Genomic DNA, 24,910 nt, shown 5'->3' with positions numbered 1-24,910 from the left:
TCCGGTTTCCTCCCACATTCCAAAAACATGCATGCCAGGCTGATTAAACATTCAAAAATTTCCCTAGGTGTGAGTGTGAGCATGGATGGCTGTTCGTCTCTGTGTGCCCTGCGATTGCCTGGCAACTGGTTCAGGGTGTCCCCAGCCTACTGCCCGAAGACGGCTGTGATAGGCTCCAGCACCCCCCGCGACCATGTGAGGATAAAGCGGATCGCAAAATGAATGAATGAATGTTTTCATATACTATACTATACATGCAAAGAAAACATGTCATAGGGCTGTCAATTGTATTTTGATTTTCAAAATAAAAGGGTGAATCCAGTGATATTTATTCAAATTACAGTTTTTAATAAATTAATGAATTGGTTTATTTCAAGGTTTATGTGTTTATGTCAAGACTTATGTGATTGAGTATTTTATCATCTTTACACCTTTGAATCCTCAACATCAGTCGGTAGCCTTTTGCTTCAAACGGAAAGGGGTAAATGGCCATCGGACGACTTATAAAGTGTAAAAAATGCTTTTTTTTTGATGGAGGCTGATTAGCAAGTCCAATGGAGCAAAGCCATGACCGATGTGCCATGAAGCGGTCAGCCGTAGTGCATGTCCGTGTATTTGGATATTGCTGGCATAGACATCTTCACTCAACACCACCAGTGAGTGCATCCATTATATGAACGTCAAAGTACAGTAAATAGAACCAAAATATATTTTACGTGGAAATTCAATCCCCGATGTAGGTGACCCGTTATAAGTGTGCACCTTTATGAAGTGGGCTGCAGTTGAACAGTACTGCTGTTATTTTTTTTGAAAGTTTTTGTGTTGTGCTGTTCTGCTTTGTGTGCAACACTGTTGGGAATGTGGAAAACTTTTTTTGTCACAGGAAGGAATTTTCTCCCTGAACAGCCCTTTATCAATTGTGAGAAAGTGTCTGGTTTTTTTCGTTTGGTCCTTTTATGTTGCCAGCTGCCCGACATGTGACATATTAGCGGTCTGCTTATGGTCTGTAGCCTGTTGTTTGTAAAAGCACTGACGAAACACATTGGTAAGAGGATGTTGTTCCTGTTTGTTTTCACCGAGCCATAAATCAGACGGTGATGGATTTTGTTTTATAAAGACGTGTTTTTCTTCAGGGAACTAAAACAACACAATGGTTATTTATATGTTCATTGTCACACTGTTGTAATAGTCATGGATTCTGTTATTCTATACTGTACTTGAACAGCATGGTAGAATCTGAATTCATAACAACGTTCTTTCATTGTCTGAAGCTGTATTTTCCAAAGTTATTTTTAGTCATTATTTGTGCTGTACCTCACCATTGTGGTTGAAGTTTGACATTACCCAGTCGTGGGCTTTGGCTTTGAGATGTTGTCTTTCACTGGGACATCAATACATTTAACTCAAAATCTATTCACCACAGTATAACAGTGTACAATCGTTATCTAACAACATGCCAAGAAAAAACTTTAAATCACCAATGTTGTATATTATTTGTAGGCAAAGTCAGCCATCTTTTACTGGTCACAGTGTTGAGAGCTACTGTATGTGATTATATGGTCACTGTGAAAGTGACAAATACATCCTTTTGCCATCGCCAAGCCAGCTAGCTTCAAGCATTCTCTGATTTATCCTCACAATGCCCACGTTTTCTTTTTCTTCTTTTTTGGGAAAGTCCACCTTGAAAAATCATTTTCAATCATGTACAGTCATCCGCTCCCGGCTTTATGCAATGAATCCCACACGAGTCACTCTGAACCAATCAATGGACGGAAAAGTGCTGACCTACTCGGAAGGATTCATGCAGGCTCTCCTTTACTGAATCTGAATTCTTAAGGAATAAATACAAATTAGTGTTGTTTCAATTGTATGGGGTGATAGAGCAACACATAGAAGCTGAAGTCTGATTGGACGACAAAGATAACAATACAGCAACCCACAAACGACTTTGAGCTGCGCTGCCAAGACACACGAAATTGAATAAAGACAAAAGACTGTTGGAAATCAATTCATACAATATTTTGACAAATTTCTACAAGATCTTAAATGCAACTCAGCGATTTTGATAATGTTCAGGCCTGCAGAGAAGGCCTTTAAGGCCCTGACGGCACACCACTGCACGCACCGTGAAACCAGCACATTAGTAGCTTAGTATTGAAACAGGAAAATGGCTGTACTTGACTTAGGACTAATGGCATTGGCCTATGAATATGTTTTGTTGTTAGCAAAGGAGCACGAGTCGCATGTATGCACCCGAGACTTATTTTAAAAAAAACGTGGAAGGAAAGGCTAAAAGTGGAGGAGTTGAGCTGACACTGGCAGTCGTCCTGTCCCTCTCTTTGCATGTGAGGCTACAGCAGCATATGTTTGAGAGGCATCGACTCAGCCAAGCGGTGCTAATTCAATGCTTGAGCAGTATATTCCATGTCACTCATTTCTTTTTTATCCCACTTTGCCACACGATTTTGACGAGCAGGAACTTTATGACTGTGGATGGACGAGCATGATTTGGAGTGACAGTGGGATGGTTTTACCACCCTCCACACACACACACAAACACACCTCCAGTTTCTGTCAGTTTGGTCAACAACAACTGTTCTCTGCTTCCCCTCTACTAAGGTGTATTCAAACCTGGTGTGGATATTTGGATGTTTGCCCCAGTGGGTGGGAACCCGGTTGGATGCAGATCCAGGGGGGCAACACATCTGACATCAAATGCTACTTTTTAAATGTTGAACTTGGCTTGAAAGGAGCATCAATGCATTCCGGGGAACTGTCACCAACAATACGATGGGAGCTAGTTTGATCAAAGAGCTACTGAGGGTAGAGTATTTTATTCATTCCAACCACTCATTACAATACTATAGCTTCTGTGTGTTCCGTGCCCAGGCGTTTTTTAAAACTGGTTGCCAGTGGAACCTCGCTGCAATGTAAACAGGACTGAAAGGCCACATGCAGTTCACAATGCCGCATGCTCAGCCAGGTGCTTTGAAAAGGACCACAGGAGCAGCTGTATAACCACATCAAGCTGACAAAGTCTTGGGATCTGCATTTGAGCACAGCATGCAAACATCAGAGGTCAAAGTAAGATGATGGATTTTTTTTTCTCGATTGTGCTGACACTGTCGCAGACTCTTCAAACACACTAAAGCGCAAACTCCTAAATTACTCACTGAAAATATTTCTAAATATGTGACGTTCATCAGGTGCACGTAAACAATCTGATTGTCAGCAGCTCACACACAATGGATGTTCATTTGTGCAAAGTGCTGGAGACTTTGGACTTTGGATGAGGGCAGGGTGTAAAGAGAAGCTTGAGTCTTTGTTAATTATTTCCTGTCATTATGTTTAATTGACATTGAAAGGCACTGTGAGCTTCTCCGTGGGCAAGGTTCAAACCGAGCCCCGGAAAATGCCTTTCTTGACTGCATGAATGGCTGCAATGTCGTGTATATGTTTTCTGTGTGTTTTGTTGTTGATTCAAAATCAAAAACATGTCCTTGTTAAAAAAACAAAACAAAACAGAAAACGCTCATGAACAATTGTTTTGCAACTATTTCAAAAACTCAGAAAAATAAGATCCTGTAGACATTTGCATCAGGAATGTCTTTACTTGGTTTAGTTTTCATTTGTGGTACTTTTCACATTCTTATGGATAATATATAACTATAAAGTTGCAGTGTGGAATTGAAAAAAATGCATGCACCATTCACAACATTATAATGCCCTGCACAATCCAATGATATTCAATAAAGGACTGTATCAAATATTTAGAAAGTGAAAGAGAGGGATTTATTGAACAAAATGTTTAATGATGTCACTACTGGTGTTTGAAGTAGTGTTTTAAGTGTTTCTTTTTAGCTCTCGTGTGACTGATTGAGATAACAGACTCGGATTTCATTATAATAAGAAAACCTTTATTAGTCTAGCAATGGAGAAATTCCCAATTCACAGCAGCAAAGTTATGAAAGGAAGAAGTAGAACAACAAAATATAGGAGCTGCTGGAAAGCCAGCCACTCTCGCGGCGCCATTTTGAAGTCAAAAATAACACAACACAACATATAGGACACAGACAGGAAGTACAATTCCACAACACTGCAAAACTACAACCACAGTAATAAACATATTGTTCGATGCGTACTTTTCTGACAGTGAATCAAAACATTACCTTTCTAATGGCAGAATATGGGATACATCTTTTGTATTGGATATCACTTCATTGTTCAAATGATCCAAATATTGTGCTGGTTGGGTTGAATGTGATGGCAAATATTGCCCATGTCAACTAAGTTCTTGACAAATATTATAACCCTTGACGTATTCAGCAAACACACAAATGTTTCAATGTTAATTTTGCTGATAACCGGGAGAGGCAGCTGACCTGCGTCCAATGTCTTTTGTACGTGCTACATTTTTTTCCAAAGAAAGAAAGGAGTGCTTCTTAGGAATGCTTTTGTTAAACAAATAAAAGAAATAATTAGGGCCCCTCTTTTCATCTTTTTCTCGTGCAAGGTCACGTCCACTCAATGATCCCAGACTGCCCATCAAACACAATTCTTAACTGCATGAATTTTCCACGAGTGAGGTCTCCTTGGGGAAACAAGACTGACGAACCCTACTGTAGGGAGGTGTCTTGTGAAAAGAGACGTTTGGATGGAATAGAGCCATGCCTTTCACAACTGTTCCAGGGGGGGGGGGGGGGGGTCGCCCCCCGCCCCCTAAACCCTGTTTTTTTTATTTTTTATATATCCTCAATTTATATTGCTTCCCTCCCGAGCTCACATATTATCCTCATCAGATCGGTGGTTTTGGTCAGTTCTCAAGGTTAGAGGTCACTCAATCACTTGGGGGGGGGCCCTCACGTCAGCTCACATCATTGCACTTGGCTTTTTGTGGACAGATTGAATCCATCTGCACTTATCTCTCGAGACACTTTACCCATTTAAACTTTCAGGAAGAGGAGGATGGGGACGTGCATTGTGTTGACCGGGGAAAAAAAAAAGAACAAGCACATTCACATGACTTCCTCTCCGATGCACTTTTTATGGGTTTGTGGTCTTGTCTAGCTGTCGATTTCTCCAGTAATAGCTGCTTCTCAAGATACAAATCCACACAAATGTACATACAGTTGTTGAACTCATTTATTTTACTCGGGTCAATAATGTGTTTCCAAACTTCCAAAGGCAAGTGGAGAGAACATAATAAGGTACTGTACTCGAATTCTGTGAGCATTGTTGACAATTGGTGAAAAACAGAATACAGCACTTTGCTACAGCCAGCAGAGGTGCTGTTTAAATCGATTTCAATTAGTTTGTGATCTGTAGAAGAACATGACATGAGTTATAGGAATTTGAGTTGCATCTCCATTGACCCTCACTTTGATACCATCATTGGGGAAATAATCCGACACAACAGGGCACTGTCAGTGAAGTAGGAGTTCAGAACATTCACATGGAATGTGCCACTCCATAAAAAACAAATCAGTTAGTTATGAGTTAGTCCAAGGAAAGTAAATTCTATAGTATAGTATTTTTCTTGACTGGTGTCTAGTGTGATTAGTGTGTAGTCTGGAGGTACAATGCACATTAATGGGGTCCTGTTTGCATATCGTCACCGAATAACATAACTGCCTCACTCATCTTATGTCATTGATCTGTTTTTTTTTCCAACATCTGCACTGGACTATGGACAAGTCATTTCCTGCAAAAATCTGACTGACAAATAATCGAGTTAGACAGTTACAGCTAACATATTAGGTGGTGCACTAACTTGGATTGGCCCATCATCAAGACTCATGACGCAAAGTTCTACTTTTGTCAGTGGTGTGAAAGCATATTGAACATTTTCGAGAGGTGCAGGACATGGAAAAGGTGTGAAAGCTGAATTTCCCCTTCAAAGAATCTGGAATATACTGTACAGTAGGTTGTTGTTGGTCCGATGCACATTGTAATTCGGAACTTGTTGGTGCGATCGCTTGAGAGCCTTTGGTGTGTACTTATGCGTAGGTGTGGGTGGCTCCCAGTGGGGGATTAGTCTTTGACACCCTTTCAGAAGCCAAACCTCACTTTAACACACCCACCGCATGCCATGCCAGCTGCAGCTGTTGGGCCTCATTGCTCGAGATGTAGAGAATTCCTCACACTCTGCAATTAGAGCTGCAGATTGCTGAATAGCGCACATTGCGATGTCCTAAAATGGTACTTGGTCCCCATTCTGCCACTAGAGAACAGAGAGTAAATAGGAATTGATGAGAGCCAATCATGGCAAACTGGGCCAGTCTGTCTCAAGACTGACAGATTGCGTTCTGTGCAAGCTGCTCCTTGCGCTGTGCTGTTAACACCGGCTAAAGAAACCGAAGTGTGGGAAAAGGCCTCATTGATGGGGTGGGTTTCTCACGCCTGACTGAGAATGTTCGCTTGCCATCGAGTCAAGTGGTGCATTGTGATCTCCACCAAAGAAATGCAAATATCTCGGGAACAGATGTACTACTTCTTTTTGCCGGTATGTCAGCAGAGTAATCCCTCACGGCGATGAGGACTGTGTTGTGTGGACTCTGGATGCTATATTTAAGTGTTAACAAGGGAAAAGCCATGTCACCTTGGCATATGTAATGGTTGCTCGCCATTCACGGCCCTTTTTTCAATAAGGCTGGATGCTCTCGGCGGAGATAAATGGAGGCTTTTGTGGCCTTTGCCAGAAGGAGAGCTCAACAATGCAGGACACACACAGAGCATGGTCTTTTCAAGAGAAAACTGCTCAAAGGAGTATTTCTTTAGCCACTCCTTCCTTTTTCACCCACACTCTTCTTTACTTACTTCTGCTTCTTACTCACTTGCCAAATCGTTATCCCCCTCCATGAGAATCGAGGCTCACTCCCATAATGTTTCCATAAACAGTCCGGGGGAATGGAAATAACTCTGGCCATTTCCTTCCATCCACTCTTCCCTATCTCCATTTAGCCCTTCAGTCATTATTGGTGAGCTCTGGACAGTACATGTGCTCAATGCCCCTGATAATGGCACTGTGGTTCATACGTCTCCAAGTGCACTTTTAGATGTATAGTCTACTTAAAAAAGGATCTTGATCTAGATGATTTTATTGTGTGCAACCACCTGATGAAATAAAATGGAGTCAATTCAACATACCATTTATTTTTCAGTGTATGAGAGGGAGTACTTTGCCAAAGCAAGGAAGGAATTTGTAATCACGACAGTGCAATTTCCAGACTGGCAGGTGAATGTTCCAATAATTACAGTCCCATTACAAGCGTGCACTCGCATACCTCCCGTAACTAATTTATTTTATTTTATCTCTCAACAGAACATATATAATGAGCAATAAATTCTTTCATGTCATCATGTCTTAATTCAAGACCAGAGTCTTTAAATCCCAAGTCCAGGTCAAAGCCTCAAGTGTTTTAGATGTAAAATCACAAGTTGTTAAAACAGTGACTCTAGTTGACTCAAGTCCAAGACTATGTTCTCTTTGCACGATATGACGTAGAATTCAGATTCTTTCGTCAAGTCTGATCTTTTAATGTAGTCGTTCACGTTACAAAACATCATCTAATGTGAATGCAATGCACCCGTGAAGTGTCACGCATGGACACAACACACGACGTTATGTAGTACGGTGTGTTTACGGAAGTAAGTTTGTCCCCTCATGTCGGTCTCAGTCCAGACACATTTGTGGCAGTTTCACAGATTTCGTGCTGGTACTGACCGGTTCTCCATTCTCCATTTATCAGTTCTACACTATCTTCCTTTAGCCTCTATTTTCGGCTCCATACACGTCTACAGAGTGTCAACCCGAATCTATCTAGCAACCGGCTTTCTTCTTTGGCGTTTGTGTGTTTCTCCGGCTTTCCTCCCACATTCCAAAACCATGCATTGTTGGTTCATTGGACGCTCTAAATTATTCCTAGGTGTGATTGTAAGCGCGAATGGTTGTTTGTCTATGTGTGCCCTGCGATTAGCTCGCAACCTGTTCAGGCTGTACCCCGCCTACTGCCCGAAGACATCTGGGATAGGCTCCAGCACCCCCCGTGACCCTTGTGAGGATAAAGCGGATCGGAAAATGGATGGATGGGTATGTAATCATCTTTACCGATGAAGCATATCATCGATGCTGTTCAAATGTCAGTAAGGATTGCTGTCTGCTAATTCACGATTGATCAAAGTTTGTTTTGGTGACTGCTTTAAGAGCCAGTACCTCTCATGGGGTTTCTACTGGTATCAAATGTGTGTTGAACCGTGAAGCGATGTACACAAGCATATTGGCATGGATGGATCCTGAATGTGGCATTGCAATAACTGCCCAAACCAAGAACAGATGTTTTTTTCTGTAGTCACGTCATGCTGACTGGGACAAACCAGTGTCCACACCTTTTCAACCTCACGCATGGTTATGTGAAAGAAAGTGAAGATAAAGTATTTTTGAATGTGTGTTTTCATTTAGCGATTACTAATTATTTTCCCTTCTGTTCCCCCTCATTTGTAATTTATTTTAAATCATTTTTTGGTCTCTACTTTGTTATTCCACATCTGTGATGGTTGATATGTTCTGCCCTTGCACAACCTGGTGTGTGATTCTCCACAATGGTGTGGCACTTCATTACAAATGAAGATACTTCTTAGTTTCTATTCGGCATTTTACAGTTCAAGGGGGAGGCAATGTATTTGGTAACAATCGTAAATTCACTTCAACACAACTGTAAACTAATATAAGTATAATTGTATGTCTTAAGGTTATGTTTAGACAATGCTCCTATATTAGATCGCATTCGATTGTACAAGTGCACCTATGGTTATGTTCAGTGAGTGCATATGTCCAATCGTACAACTCTGTTCGCATATTCACTGGGCTCCTGCTCCATTCTCTCCTTTCCTTCCTTTTACTTCTGTCTTTGTTCATAAAGGATGTCTGCTGTCACTCATGGCAAAAAAAAAAGTTGCCTAGCAACATGATCGAGGGACTGTTTACCCTCCACCGCTTCACCTCGTGCCCACAGCCCCCTTGCCTTTCATCCTCTCTTGTGCAGAATGCCAGAGTGGAGGAAAGTGGTGGCAGCTTCACTCCCTCCCCTCCTCACCATGATGAATCCAAACAACATTTACAGAGCACACTGAGAAGTGGATGAGGGGATGGACAGGAGTGGCAGTGTCCTGCCTGTTGCTTGCCAGCTGTTCAGCTTCTCTGCTGGAAGAAAATGCCATTTCCCTTAACAGCTCCTCTTCCACTCTGCATAACTAAGGAGAACCGTGTCCTTCCGCAGCATGCTGTTATCAGCAGGACTAAAAATACTAGACGGCAAATACATCACATTCCTGCCTATCGTCACTCATACTCGATGGAGGCGGATACAGGTGTCTTTGGTTCTCTGTAAATCATTAAATGGACCCTAGTGGAAGCCATCAGGCTAAAGTCTTTGTTCCTCACCACATTATGCAGTTCTACTTGTTTAAGTAGTGCAATTACGTAGCAACCCCCAATGACTTCCACACAACCATATTCTGTTTCTTTGACCCCGCTGTCGACAAAGGGATTCATAAATTCTCCAAAACCGCTAAAAGATGAGGGATGGCAACATATTTAAAGATTGTCATTGCTAGTGAATATTCATCATGATGATTATCTTGCTGATAGTAAAGATGTGTGCATTTAAAATAGCATGACTTTTTCTCACTTGCAAGCATTTCCAAACCGACAGCTATAATCATCAATCATCTGTGTTTTTATCACAACTGTTTTTGTAGATGAGAAATTAGAAAGTGTGTGAAAAATGAACCCCATTGGAGCAAGTTCTCTGTGTTAATTAATGTAGCCAGCCCTCAACCTCACAGTAAAAGTATGTCTGTGTAAATACTCTGTTACCCAGGTCATGGTAATCCGCAAAAGTTGAATCATGGCCACTGAGCTTGAGCTTGTTTGTCGACAGGAACAAGAACAACTCCAGTTGCCTTGATTCAACCTTTTTGCAGATCACAGTAAAATGTGCTCCTTTTGAAAAGCCGCCTTTGAATTTGGGTCAGGAAAGTATTCAACAAACCCCTCAACTTCTCTGTTTATTTAAATCGCAGAGCCTTTGTTTCCATTTCTGCAATGACCACCTTTGCTATGTAAATGACCCATCAGTATTCTTGAGTTTGTATGTTCCTACACAGCCTCTGCTGCAAGTGCGCAGGCTGATCAAGAGTTTGTGTGTCTGGTAGGATGCAGTGACAAGAAAATTTAAGTGTTACCTCTTGGGGCTTCCCGCCCCATACATCAAACTCCTTCCTTCGCATTCACTCAAATCAGAGCTGGGAACATGCCTTCGGAGGCTGGATCAAAGCAGAATGTGGCACAAAGATGCGTACTTGCTGCCATTCATTCATTCAACCAGATTAAAGTCTGTCATTTCCTGCTATTATCATGCTCCCGCCTCCAACCAGTCAGAGACGGAGCAAAACAATCATGAGGAAGTAGTTGGAATTTTACTGTTTTTTTTTCCCAGCACACTAAACCCCAATTATGTTTTAGTTTGGCAAATGAGAGATGGATTAGCTGCTGGAAGTGAAAGGCAATTGGGGTTGGGGTTTTCATCCATATCGCAGTGTATCGAAATGTTCCACCACTTACAAGGTTATTGTTCACATAAAATGGCATATGTGGCTTCCTCCATCTTCTATAACTTGAAATGTCAGCTGTCAGAAAGAATTTTGAAGGTCACTGGCATCTTTCCTCAAGAAAACAGTACTTTCTCTCTCCGTCCTTCCTGTCAGGCAGAGGAGCTCTGAATGTCACCACCCTACACTTACACACACACACACACACACACACACACACACACACACACACACACACACGCACACACACACACACACACACGCACACACACATACACACACACACATTTCCAGACAAGGCCAGCAGTATTTCTGCCCCCACACAGGGCAGCCAGCTACTTTCTCTCACATATGCTAATGCTAATGTGTCATTCAGCTGTTGGTGGCTTTGTCACAGAGGGAGGTCGAGACTTGTGTGCATTAAGTTGCAGCTGTATGCAGTTCGCCAAATTGACTTCCTGATGGTTGCCAGACTTGCACTTTAGCCTCCCAAACTTTTGGGACACACTATTTTGTAATAAGCAGACGAGTGCTCCAATCTTTTCTTTTTCTTTGTTTTTTTTACCTGACTTTTGTTTTGCAGATTCCTTTCCCCAGTGTGTTGTTGGGTGGCTTGTACTCAACAAGTGGCTGATGGATTTAATGCAGAGATGAAATCTATATAGGGTGCTGTGTGCTCATTATCTTGGTGGCTTGCAGAGATTTACATCCTCACCTCTAGAGATTTATGGCTTGAGTAAAAAGGACGCTTGTAAGTAAGTGAACATGTCAGCTGTTGGTATCCACTGGTCTTAAATGTAGAGGTTAAATATCCATCTACACTGGCCTCCGTTCAGTGCTCATGTATGTTTATAGGCGAGGCGAGGCAGCTTTATTTACTGGTATATAAATTTATGTTGCACATTTTATACGCGAGGTACCTCGTGTGCATCATTTAATTAGAAGTGTAGCATTTAAAGGTATTTATGAACAAAAGATTTCAAGGCACAAGCAAGCAAAGTAAAGAAATAAAAATAGATGAGTAGGTTAGTCACTTCGTGTTAAACAAGTGTATGTGTTTTGGCAGAGGCAACACAGGAACCTCTTGCGCAGTTAATAAATGTGATTCATCCACATCTGTGCTTACTTGTGTCCACCTCTCTTCCCTTCACATTTTCCGCTTGACTAAACTTACTCTTTTGTCAGTCTTGGAGCTTTCAACTTGTGACCTGAGGGCTGAATTCTATCTCTTAAAGCTGCCAGGTTTACGTCAACAACACCAGGCAAAGTGAGAAAAACACACTTTGAAAAGAAAATTACTTGGCATCATTGTGATTCAGCAGATATAATGTTTTGATATCCCATTACCTTGAATGCATTTTTGTTCTATTGCACATTGCAGACTGACTCTGCAGAATAGACCCTTCTCATTCTTGAGAAAATGTTCGTTCTTGAGCACTTTTTAGTGCTAGTGCTAACTGTTTTCTAGTTTGTAAGGCAATAATCTAAAATCACTGGGCCATGTATAAATGATTGCCTTTTTCAATTTTAATAGTAATACAATAAATTTCAATCTACCTGTGATTAAATGGCAGTGAGATTATTTATTAGGTGCCAGGCATTAGCCTTTGACTAAATTTACATTGCGTGGCTTTGGGGAAAATAATCAGTCACTTCTGAACTACCACATTCATGCCATTGCTTGCGTGGAGCGCAAAAATAATGCACTTGGGTAGTTCCTCTGCTGTATTAGCTCAACATGGCAAACCTGACCTCATGTTTTCCTTCAGACCTCCATCTATTGGCATTGAATGAAGAGAAACAAATACTTTCTTGCACACAATTGACAATATTCTTAATTGATTAATCAGTTATTTTATGTAATAGGTACCCTGGCCCAAGTGCTAAGGATAAATGCATATGTATATTTCAGCCACCTAATGTTCAGCTGATGGCTCACGCAATGCTGCCTTTTCATGCCCCTCCAGTGGTCAACGTTGCCCTTTGGTTTGTGCAGTGCGGGTCAACCAGGGCAGTGCTGTTTAGTTCTGGGTAATTTGCTTCATCAGTTGTGCACCACTTGGCTTGCAAGTGCAGCCACTTTTGTAGCTGAAGAGTAGGGACATAAATCAAATTTATCTGCACCACTCTTATCAACAATACAAAATATAGAACACAGACATAAGTTATAATGCTTAAAGGAATAATTAAACTTTTCACAGTTCTATTGACAGCTTGCCCTATTTGCAAAATGATATTGCCATTCTCACACCATGCATTTCTGTCCTCCTTGTTTTTTTTTGTTTTTTTTCCTCACTCCGTCCCGGGGAGTGCACTGGTGACAGGCTGTCATTATGGAAGTAGCTGGGTGGGCAGCAGGCGGCTGGGGATCAGCAGAAGGGGAGATGTCTGCAGATCGAAATAGATAGTGGTTTTATTCCGGAGACCCACCAGGCCACATCAAAACTTGCATGTCTCTCTCTGTCTTCCCATTGGAGTGAAGGCTGTTGTGGCTAGCCCCCACTTCAGGGGACAGATGGTCCCTTTTGGAGTGGGGCCACAGAGCTGTACTTTCTGTTTACGGGGGCTCTGCTGGAGCAGCCTAAGATGAACATAGTCTCCTTCTGTTGTGAACATACAGGAAGTGCATCCTGCGAGAACTGAATAAACAGGGAGAGTAACAAAAACTATGCATGGGGGTCTTAGTTGTGATACGAAAGCAAAAGTACCTGTCGCAAAGTCTTAACATTCACCAGCGTATGTTTGTGATTCACACCTGGTTTGGTTGTCACAATTATTGTAACCTATCCGTAGTTCCAATAGTTTGTGTTGATTTATTCGAATACTATGGACCTCTCACTACATCGCCCACTGCGGTTCATTAATGGCCCTTGATGTGGCAGCAGTATGCTTTGTCCTCATGTGAATAAACAAGAAAAATCTGTTGTCCTGTCCGTTTTAATTCCCGGCTCCCGCTGAAACAACTATTGAACAATGGCAATGTGCTGCCCGGCAGGCGCTGGGCAGATAGCCAGCTGGCTGGCCAAATGGGCAGGAGACTCCCTTTTTCAATCAGGCCAGGAAGGGGCTTGATGCTCCCCATTGCTCACAGCATCCACTCTTGTGCTAATTTGGAAGACAAACCACAAGCATTTGCCTTTTAAATGCACTCACCTGCCTTATCAACTTGAATCTGACACCCAAATGTGCCTTTGGTTGAATTATGGGTAAAACTTCTGGTAAGAATCGAAATTGCCATTTTGTATGGTTATGAGTCCGTTTTCTATGACAATGTTGGAATGCCACTTGTCGCTGCTTATAAGAGAAAAGATTTCAATCCCAATTTGTAAGTTTGAACTCTGTATTGTAAGCATGTCTCTAGCAAAGAGCCATTTAGGGGTCTAAATATTACCGTAATAACCATACACAAGGCACATCAGATTTTTAAGGCGCGCTGTGAGCTTTGAAGAAAATGGAAGGCTTTTAGTGTGGAAAATACGGTACTTGATGTTTGCAACCACTTGAAAGAAGCAGAGCTTCAGAGATTGAAAAGAGTAGTGGGAATGTAATTTCTGCTCGATAAATACTTACTGTTCCGTGAACCAAATGAAATAGAGTCCAATCACTTGTGACCCGTGTGCTTTAGACTCATCTGAACCAGGCACATTCCAGATTGAGCTGCTGCTGGCTAAAAAGCACCCAGAGGAAACACACACTTGTTCATATCACTCGCTCTATTATAGGGCCTATTTGAAATAACCACCAGTCCAGACCACAAAGTTGAAGCAAAAACAAACGGCTATCTTTTGTTAAGTTTTACGCTTGAGAGCACAACTATTGAACGATGAGGTGTGGCGAGATCCCTGCAGAGGGGATATGGGGGGTGAGGGGCTGGCGTAATGGCAAACTTGGCATTGCGCTACAGCCAACAGGAGTAAATTCCTAACGTGCACCTCCTCATGCTTGTCTTCCAACTGTTACAGTACTTCCATCTGTAGACATCCCAGTAAGTTTTCCATGAGTTTTGGCAGTATTTATACTGAATTCCCGTATCCGCCAATTTCCTTTTTGTGCAAATTCCGGTCTAATCCTCAAGATTTCATTCATTCAAACCATGAATTTTTAGACAGAGCGTGCAAAGTCTTTTTTTGAAGCTCATGCAAGAGGAAAGACTCTCGAAGACGCTTACTGAGTTTGTTTGATGTGTTCTCCCATAAGTCTGTGCACCTGGGGATGGGCATTAGCCAATGTGGGTATTTCCCCACTGTGCATAAGGGAAAGCAGGCATAGGGGGAATTATGAGACAGTCAGTGTATACTCTGTGGTCTGACCTCTTTTTTTTGTTTTGTTTTTTTGGTGTATCTCTTCTGCTTATTGTTCTTTGTCTGTCATGGGGTCGGCCAAGGTCAGTGTGTGCTGCGCTGTAAACAAAAAGTCTCCGGCTCCTGCTGGCTTGCTTTGTTCGGTCCCTCTCTCCCTTTAAATAACCAATTATAAACACGCACATTCCAGAGGGTGTCATCTCATCTCTAGTGATGGGATGATCTCATGATAAGTTTTTGGGTGAGCCATATCAAAATGACAAAAGAGATAATGTCATGTCAGAGAGATTATAGTGGACAGCAGTTTTGCTTGGGCTACAGGAGCAATGATGGTCACGGTGTGCTCATGAATACTGTCAAAGATGAATGACCGTTATTGATGTTTTTTTTAATTTTTTTATTTTTTTATTAATGGTTGCCTTTTATTAGCCGTTTATTAGCATACAGTTGAAACCTTGGAACACAGTCTGACTCAAAATATTTTTAAAAATCATCATGTGTGTGGCTCTGGACATTGCAGAATTCCACAGTTTACCCTAAACTAAATGGTTAATGTATGTTTTATAAGACTGATAAGGTGCAAGATTGCATTGGTTCATATGCGGCACACAATTTAGAAATCGTATGAAAACCTGTAGTTACTGAATTGTATTTAATCAATGCTCAAATATAGCACACAAATAATGTTTACTCTTTTTTTTTTTTTGGTCCTCTTTTTGACATATTCATATAAAAAGGGCCATAAGATTTACGCGCATCATTCCAGTAGCTGAAAAAGATTGTTTTGGGTTTTGCCAGGGATGGATCAATATAATTCTCTTCCTCATTTTCATTGTCTTTGCTTTGAGTGTATCCTTCTTGTTTGTGTGAGGAAGGACATACTACTTGGCACACATTAGCTCTAAACTGTGCCTGACAGAATGCATTTCAAATTAAGTTTAGTGTGTCTCCCTCGGATTGAGATGATGTGATATGTGTCACGGTTTTGCGTGGTGGTAGTTGGAGGACCCCAAAAAGCAGGGAGGAGCACGTTTGACTGTCCAAGATGTATTTAACAAAAATACAAACAGGGGTATACTGGAAAAAACGAACAGAAGTACCCGAACAAAATCCTGAAAATCACAGCAAACCAAAGTAGCAAAAAACCCAAGACAGAAAACAAAACGTGAGCGGAGCATACAGATACTCACATATACACACTCACAATGACCCAACAAAGACTGACAGAACTCAGGGAACGAAATACAAGCAAAGTGCCGAGAAAAAGAGAAACACCTGGTCAAGACACGAAGGGTTGAGAGAGCTGATTGGTTAAACACAAGGGACACTGATGACGAGAACAGGTGGCAACAAAAAGGGCACATGAGGAAAAAAAAAACCAAACGGGACCTAAACAGAAACATAACAATATGAAGGCGATGGATGGATGGATTCGCCTCTAAGATTGGTCCACATCAGTCACATCTATGTATCCTCGTTTGTGGTTTCAAGGTGCCAAACCATATCTTCTATTTAAAATAAATAAATAAATATATATATATATATATATATATATATATATATATATATATATACAGTGTATATATATATATATAAATTATATATACACAACCTTGCCTGACCCCCTTGCCTGGAAGATTTTTGTTTTTAAATAGTAGCACACTGAGACCACCAATTTACTGTATAGACTCAATAAACCCGAAACTAATTTCACTAGCGTCCATACGTCCCTCTAGGCTGTGACACCCATCTCTATTCACACTAGCCTTTATCATCTCCATACTGGTCCCTGGAGGCTATACTAGCTCATTAGGGGTGTTTGGTTGGTGGTCTGCCCATAAAGAGAATCTGGAGTCCGATGATCAGGCTGTTAACCGTTCACACATGCAGTGGGAAAAAAAAGTTAGGGGTTGACCATTATTTGCATGGGCCTAGATTTTTTGCTGTTTCCAGCTACATCAGCTAAATTCAATTTAATTTGTTTATTTTTTTTTCAGGGCGGGGGGGGGGCATCCAATGAAAGGAGAAAATGCATTTTGCGCTTTTCTAGGCCCACATTTTCACTGAATCAGTTTCTGTGAACCAAGATATAAAATACTGAGGCATCTTCTTGTTCATAGACTGTGGGATGATGGTAAATCTGGTTTCTCAGACCAGTGATATGTAGGTTTTACGGTGAGGATTGCCTAATGGACAGCACTTTTTAAAAGGACAAAGCCATGGTAGCTTGTCAAGGGGCTTCTTTTGTGTATTTGAATCTTCTTAGAACAGACGGCTGTCAAAGGATTAACTGACACAAGTTCATCTGAAAAGTACAAACATTGCATTTGGAAAGAGTAATCCAAGTACAAGGAAGCACATTGTGGTCTGAGCTTTTGCTGTCCTGTACCTGAGGTACATTGAAATGTCTCCCACATGTTGGCAAAAACTCCCTCTGCAACTGTAATGTGGGACCATTGCTTGGTTGTCATCTCATTATGGTATGAAATGATATTAATGGAACTTCAAGTAATGTCCATCTTCATGAGGGTCACAGCTGTTGTATGCCGAGATGCTGGGTAAACACTAGTCTTTTTTTTTTTTGGTGCCTTTTTTGAGCATATAAACAACGCACATAATGCCTCCGTCGACATGATCACAGCTGCTTGTCCCACCTCCCCGACGGACTTGCGCCCATGGCCTGAATCTTGACAGAAGCACGCAACGATTGGGCAGGGTCTAGTCGGTGACAGACTTGTAGTGTGACATCTCACCAGGTCCGAGACACAGAACGATATTTAGCTGTTAGTCTGAAAAAAAAAAGTGCATAGTCTGAGAAGGCCATTTGTGTGTCCTCTGAAGTCGATGGTTTTATAACAAATAAGTATTACTGGTAGTTGATCACAAAAACACAAATTACTTGTCTAATGAAGAGAAAACGAAACAGCCTTCACCTGTTACTCTCAGGTAGACACTTAATTTGACCTCATCATTTGAAACTTTACAATCTTAATTCCATTGAGAACTTAAAAAGTGAGCCACCACAGAGTTTTAAATCACCTCCAAGCAGGGTGAAAAATCAACACCCTTTGCGGTGTGAATGTGATCTCATTCAACTGTGGAGTGACTTGGAATGTGGCTCATTGTTTTAATTGTGGGTTTATGGAGGACTCAAATGGTCAGTGAAGCACAAGCAACATGCCCTTGGGTTTGTTTGCTTTGCACTTGGATTTTCCCCTTCCTGGCGGGTTTTGACGAACATTGTGTGACACATCCAAATGTCTGACTCGCCATCGCCTGTCATCATGAAACTTTCAAAGGCCAATAATAAAAGCACAGAACAGCTTGGAATTTGCTTGCCATTGCAGTGCTGCCTGATTCACTATATGATGAAGTCCATGAGGTGGAAAATTGGTGTAATCATCTTGGCCTCTAACCTACATTGCACCTTAATTTGGCTGTGGGAGGAGAGGATGATTGCATCAAGGCTTGACCCCTGCCTCTGGAGGTCAAAACATGTTTGGGACGAGGCCGGCTTCTACTTCCTGCCAGCTTGGAACAGAGGCACGTTTAATACATATAGCTTTATTAAAGAAAATTGGTCATGATCACAGGTCTGTGATGACCTCAAGGTTAAAAGTAGCCACACAGCATATTAGGAGCTAAACAAACATGTTTGACCTTGATCCTTGGGTGAAAGGTACAAGGGAAGATGCTACATCTATAACTGAGAACGTAATTACAGAGAATTGAGCATTTCAAATATTTATCCCCCCCCCTCCCCCCCTCAATTGTAAATTTTACTTGACAGGCAATCTGAAGGCTGTTTCCCTAAGATAACCAAAATACTTTATCACACAAATGTCTCAAACCCAAAATCTATCTTGCAGTCATTATCAGCGTTGACACTTCTAACAGAGAGAAATGCCTGCAAATTGATATCCCGAAATTGGACCTCGTACATCTTTGGATATAATTCAGGTGTAACATTATGATTGCAGTGTAAGCAGACAGCCGTATCGTTGTGACCTAGAAGCCTTCCAAACTTGTAATTTGTGTACACACACACACACACACACACACACACACACACACACACACACACACACGAGCGTGCCTGCGGTCAATGAAAACCACAGGGAAGTAACCACTCGAGTAATGTTGAGGTCACACTTTTGCTTTTGCACCATTGTGTATATGTTTACATGTTGTACGGGTCTCAACACATGTGGGTTGTTCTGTCATTGTCTGTAAGTTGTTATACGTCAGGTCTGGGTCACTTTAAAATAGATATGCTGTGAATAGACGCTCCAAAAATCTGATATATTAGATTCCAGGATTATGACGTGTAGTGTGTATTTCAATATTAAGAAATGTAGATACTCTTGTTCATCCTCAAGGGAAATTCACTTTTCCGGGAGTTTCCACAATGAAAACAGCACAAGACAAAACAAGAATGTATCACTAATAACACTGAAAATGAGAAAGATAAAAACTAGCATCTATCAAAGTCTTTTTTTTTAAATCAAATACAATAAAATAAAAATCAAGTTCATAATTCCCTGCTATGATGTTGTGTGTAATGAATTTTGTATGTGGTTATATATTACATATTTAGTATTTGTTATTTTGGGTGGGTGACTTCTCTTGCTTTGGCATACTGCAAAAGTGATCAATGAGGAGTTTGTCAGCGCTGGCTGACATTATGTTCTGCTGCGGCAAAGAAAAATGGTGCATCACTGACAGATGAATATTAATCTCAGGATTGTGGCGAGAATATGTTAACTTTCGTCACTCTGTTTTATTATGTGCCCAACTTGTAAAGCTACATTGTCGGAGGATTATTTTAAGATCCTGCAGATCAGATGGACTGCGTTCTACCTCAAAATCAATCAAGATATCTGACATCAGAGCATGAAAATGAAATTAGGGACTCTTTTAGGGAGGATTTGATGGCCGCTTTGCTGGCGACAGCAATAATCACAAGTGCAATGATTCGATTCATTGTGTCTGACGACTTACTGCCTCTTTTTGACATTATCATTATTAAAGTAGAAAGGCCGCGAGAAATAGGCTGGGCTGTTAACTTTTATCGTCCTCCCTCAAAACTAAATGATGGAATCAAAGCAATAATGAAAGCTGTTTTTCTTTTTAACGGCTCCTTTTTTTTTGTTGTTGTTGTTTCTTCGTCAGACTACTTTAACCAAAAGATGTTGGTTTTCTGACTTGGCTACTGTTTCAAGCTCCTGCACTGTACAGTGAGTTAGTTACAGTGGACCTCAGGGGTCAAATGCAATCCATTCCTGGATGCTGGACCTCCATTTCACCATCCAGCCCCATGGTTTGCTAGCCCTTGTGTTTTAAACGTCCATAATAACTGTACATTATTTCAGCAATAAGGGCCTGTCATCTGCTGCCTCCTTACAGCACACGCTCACATGACGGCATGAACAGAAAATAGCCACCTACAAGTCACACAATAGACAGATTCTGCTGACCATGGTTCCTGCCGCACACTCCATTAGGTGAGGGTGTGGCGTCTTAGAGGTGGAAGGAGACGCGGTACAACTGTGTCCACGAATCACTGTCAAAGAGAAATAAATTAATAGAATGAGGGGAGGGAAACACAGACCACCATGTTCATTGGTTTATGCCGCCTCGTCTCCCACATGAAATAAAAGCCCTCTCACCCTGTCCTGACCCTCAGTGGCAACATAAACAAGGAGAAGCAGGCAAATTATGACTGCTATTTGCCTGACTACTCTGTGTTCTTTACATCACATTCACTCGCGGGCAGGCGACACTTTCAAGGTGCTTTGCTTTCCAATGAAATAATTATCGATTGACAAGGTCTGTTTTTTTGTGCATTTGCATTCATTATAGGCAAGGCGAGGCAGCTTGATTTATACAGCACGTTTCGTACACAAGGCAACTCAATGTGCTTCGCACAGATAAAGACACGACACCTACAGGCATTTAACAAACCCAACAGTTGACTACATTCAGAAGCAAAGAACCGAAATCAAAAGTAGTTTGCAAAAAAATTACAAACTTCTTTGAAATTTAGCTTGTAGCCGACGTGTGCACATTTTGAGCATGACGTCTCTGATCCACTGGTTAAAGGACACTTTGATTCTCTCCTCTTTCATCTCAAACTGCTTCAAACAACAAAGTGAGTGACGGAAAAGTGGTTAGGACTGCACAACTGCCCGTGTTTTATGTTATGTGTTGTGTTTATTATTTTACTTTATGTTAACTGTTTTGTTAAGCGCTTTGTTACAGCTGCCGCTGTTGTGAAAGCGCTATATAAATCAGCATGTATTGTATTGTATTGTAAAAAGAGTGTTCATTGACAAACACACTCATGCGCAAACACGCATTTAAACACCTGATGAGAAAATTCAAAACATTTGTAAGTACTGGAAAGAAATAAGCATTTCTAAAATAACTAAAAGAAAGAAAAAATGTTTTAAACGTGTTTAGAAGACATTGATCAAAAGTATTGGGTTGGGGTTGGGGGGGGGGGGTGACGGGTGGGGGGGACAACGTGTTTAACATGGATTTAAAAGCACTTACGCTTGTAGCTACTTCACTTCTGTTGGGAATTTATTCCATTTGTGTGCAGCATAGCCGGTAGCTCCACAATATTAACGTTGAACTCTGGACTCCACTAATTGACCCAAATCTGTTGTACTAAATACTGTCTTTTATATTCCCTTGTGACTTTGCTGTTCGGTTATGACAGATTCACTCTGTCATGGATTTTAATTTGTGACCATAAATTCCATGTACAGTATTGGAGTTTTACCTCGCTAATATGTAAGTTGTCTTGCCAATTTTCTTCCTTCTAAGTTGGAACAGTCAGGAAAGGCCTTTTTTGTTTTGTTTTTAATTTGCTTAAAACTGAGACACTCTGACGCCAGCGCATGACTGAGGCCGAGAGAGAGAGAGAGAGAGAGAGAGAGAGAGTGTGTGTGTGTGTGTGTGTTCGTAAAGGCAGTTTTTGGGCAACGTTCCGTCATTCTCGTCTGTTGACAGAGTGCGGAGCATACTCCAATGGCATTACCGTATTTTTCGGATTATACGTCACTCCTGATTATAAATTGCACCAGCCAAAAAATGCATAATTAAGAAGGAAAAAACATATATAAGTTGCACTGGAGTATAAGTCGCATTTTTTGGGGGAAATGTATTTGATAAAATCGAACACCAAAAACATACATGTCATCTCGAAAGACCATTTAAAATTAAAATAACATAGAGAACAACAGGCTGAATAAGTGTACGGTAAACTAACGTTACATGACTGACATGCGTGGTAATGTCAGTAACGACGTACCATATTAAGAGTTATTCAGATAACTCTAGCATAAAGAACATGCTAACAAGTTTACCAAACTATCAGTTTCACTCCAAATCACTAAATCCAATGAAATCTTCATCCTCTGTGTCACTTTTAAACAACTCCCCCAACTTGGGAGGTAGATGATGCCCCGCTTCCTTTTCTACGTCACTTACGTCAGACTCATTGTCGATTTATCAACACAGGCCAAGAGCGCCCTCTTGTGGTTTAATCTGAAATGACATAATCATGTGTTAATAATTTTACACATAAATCGCTCTAGAGTATAAGTCGCACCCCCGGCCAAACTATGAAAAAAAATGCGATTTATAGTCGGGAAAATACGGTAATTCATGACTACATCCTGCTGCTCTGTGTATATATATATATATATATATGTGTGTGTGTGTGTGTGTGTGTGTGTGTGTGTGTGTGTGTGTGTCAGTAAAATGCCTCTGTTGTAGTGTTACCATTGATCTAGGTATTTGTACAGTTCAATGTGTCAGTGTGACACGGCAGTCTTGGGGCAGCTCTGCGTTTCTGTTTTTTTGTTTTGTTGTTGTTGTGTAATAGTAGCATGATCGGTTTTTCTTTTCAGGGTGTGAAAATAGCTCCAGATTTCCTAGAGACTGTGTGTTTGCTGCACAATATGGTGTATTTGTGATTACCGTTCTAATCTTTTACATGTTAGTATTGGAATACATTTGTGTTATTACTGGCTTATTGTGTGACTGTCTTTGACTCTTAAAAAAAAATATTCTTCCAATTTCTATTTTTCTTTTTTTTTTTGTTAAAAAAAACAGTTTAATCACTTCCTCTACCTTAACCAGCGCCTTTGGCATTGTTGACGATGTAGTTTGTCATTCATCAGTTAGCAACAGACAGATTTCCCAGACCAGTCTTTCTTTTTTTTTTTGTGTGTGTCGCAAATTGCTGGCACATGACACACTGCCTGTGTTGAATAGCACCGGCCATTTGGTAATTGTAAAAAAAACCACTTTAAAGCAAGGCAAGCCAATAGAACACATTTGCTTGACTATTTTCTTGTAATTATTTGTTAAACTGGGATCGCACGTCTACGCATTTGGCTAAAGTGGACAGACATGCTTAAATGTTGATTATTCTTAGATCGGAGCCATGTTTTCATTCCAAAACAGTGTCTCTCTACTTAATGGTAGTATGACAGAAAAAACAAACAGTCAAGAAAGCAAAGTAAAGTTTTGGGACCTTGATATCCAGTTACCGGTACTTGAATTATTCAAGGACCCGTGTCACCCTCAAAACCCTTTTAAATGACAGTTTTTGCAGCTCGGAACAAACTCCAAGTTTAAACCCATGAACATAACATCATGTATTTTATCATCTTATCTATTTTGGTTTGTAGTTCTGGAAGAAATAACCCACACAAGCCCCACAGAACAAGACAACATCATTTAGGTCAACATAGAAAGTCTGTGGTGACAAACTGTGTTGGCCTCTTTAAGAACTTTCACTTTGTGCTGTCTGATAAATATTTTCACAGAACGTCCTCCCCTGAGGATTTCTAAAACGCCTGAAGTATAGAAGAATAGACTGAAACTTGTATCTTGTCAAGTGGCTGCCCACAATAGAATCATCTGGATTTCGATACTCTCCATACTTTCAGTAGATGAATACCGTAATTTACCTAAAAGACGTACTGGATCCCAAAGGTTTTATTGTGTGCAACCACTTGCCGAAATAAAGTAAATTCAATACACCATTTTTTCCAGTTTATCAAGGATATAACAGTAAGTGTTGTCAAAGTTCTATTTTTGTCAGCTTTACGTGATTATGCTGTCTCTCTAATTATCCCATTCAGTGGTTCAATGACAAATTACAGATACATATACTGCAGCTTTTGTGTGGGACCATTTGCAGTCTTGTGGAACACAGCTGATGTTCACACAGCTGGTATGGGGTCTGTTCGTTACTCAATGCCTCATTCACAATTGCCTGCAATGTAGTCAGCTGGGATGGGCACCAGCCCCTACAAACAGGATAAGCGGACATAAATGAGCTGGCAAATTGTATTAAGAGGGAGAGCCGTAATGTAATTGCAGCCGATTCACTATTTTACGAGACTGTTTAATTCAAACGTCATTAATGTTCCTTTTGTTTATTCTCTTAGTTAGCTGAAAGAGGAAGGATAGGATAAACTTTTCTTGAAAGTTTACGCTCACACAGGGACATCAGGAATTTTGTCTCATAATATATTTCTGTTTATAAAATTTACCATGTTCAATTTAACTCACGGGGTCTTGTTTTCTTTCAACCAGCAAAACTGGATGAAAACTGTTACAATATGCAAAAACATCCCTGCTGTATAGTTTGCATGTTTGATCCTGCAGGCAGTATCAAATATTTGTACATGTAAACATGTAGCTGAACATCTGACTCCTGGTACTGCAATTCGCTTCATCGCCTCCTGTTACTTATTGGGCAAGACGATATACATCTGTTTAGTTACCGGGCCATAATTGAACCAAGTCCTCTCAAATACTCCAATCAGCTACATTTGGTCCTATACTGTACACTATCAAATTCTAAAAACAATACAGCCCTTGATTTAATCCAATGTTAGCTGTGCAAAAACTTTAGGTCAACGCAGTTAGCTGTATCATAACGAGCAGGATCTACTTTTCTCCTTGTTTTGCACAAA

The 24,910-nt window shown here is 40.8% G+C and overlaps 1 protein-coding gene across 4 annotated transcripts in view; it reads left to right on the top strand.

Moving 5' to 3' along the window:
* Positions 1–24,910, top strand: part of sipa1l2a (signal-induced proliferation-associated 1like 2, genome duplicate a) — an 88,843-nt gene that overhangs the window by 6,439 nt on the left and 57,494 nt on the right. The gene's annotated exons all lie outside the window — the stretch shown is intronic.

This window comes from Hippocampus guttulatus, chromosome 10 (genome assembly GCF_054856545.1).
Source record: "Hippocampus guttulatus isolate MCC_2025c chromosome 10, RoL_Hgut_1.0, whole genome shotgun sequence".
Classification (NCBI taxonomy): domain Eukaryota; kingdom Metazoa; phylum Chordata; class Actinopteri; order Syngnathiformes; family Syngnathidae; genus Hippocampus; species Hippocampus guttulatus.
This window is presented reverse-complemented; position numbering and strand designations above follow the sequence as displayed.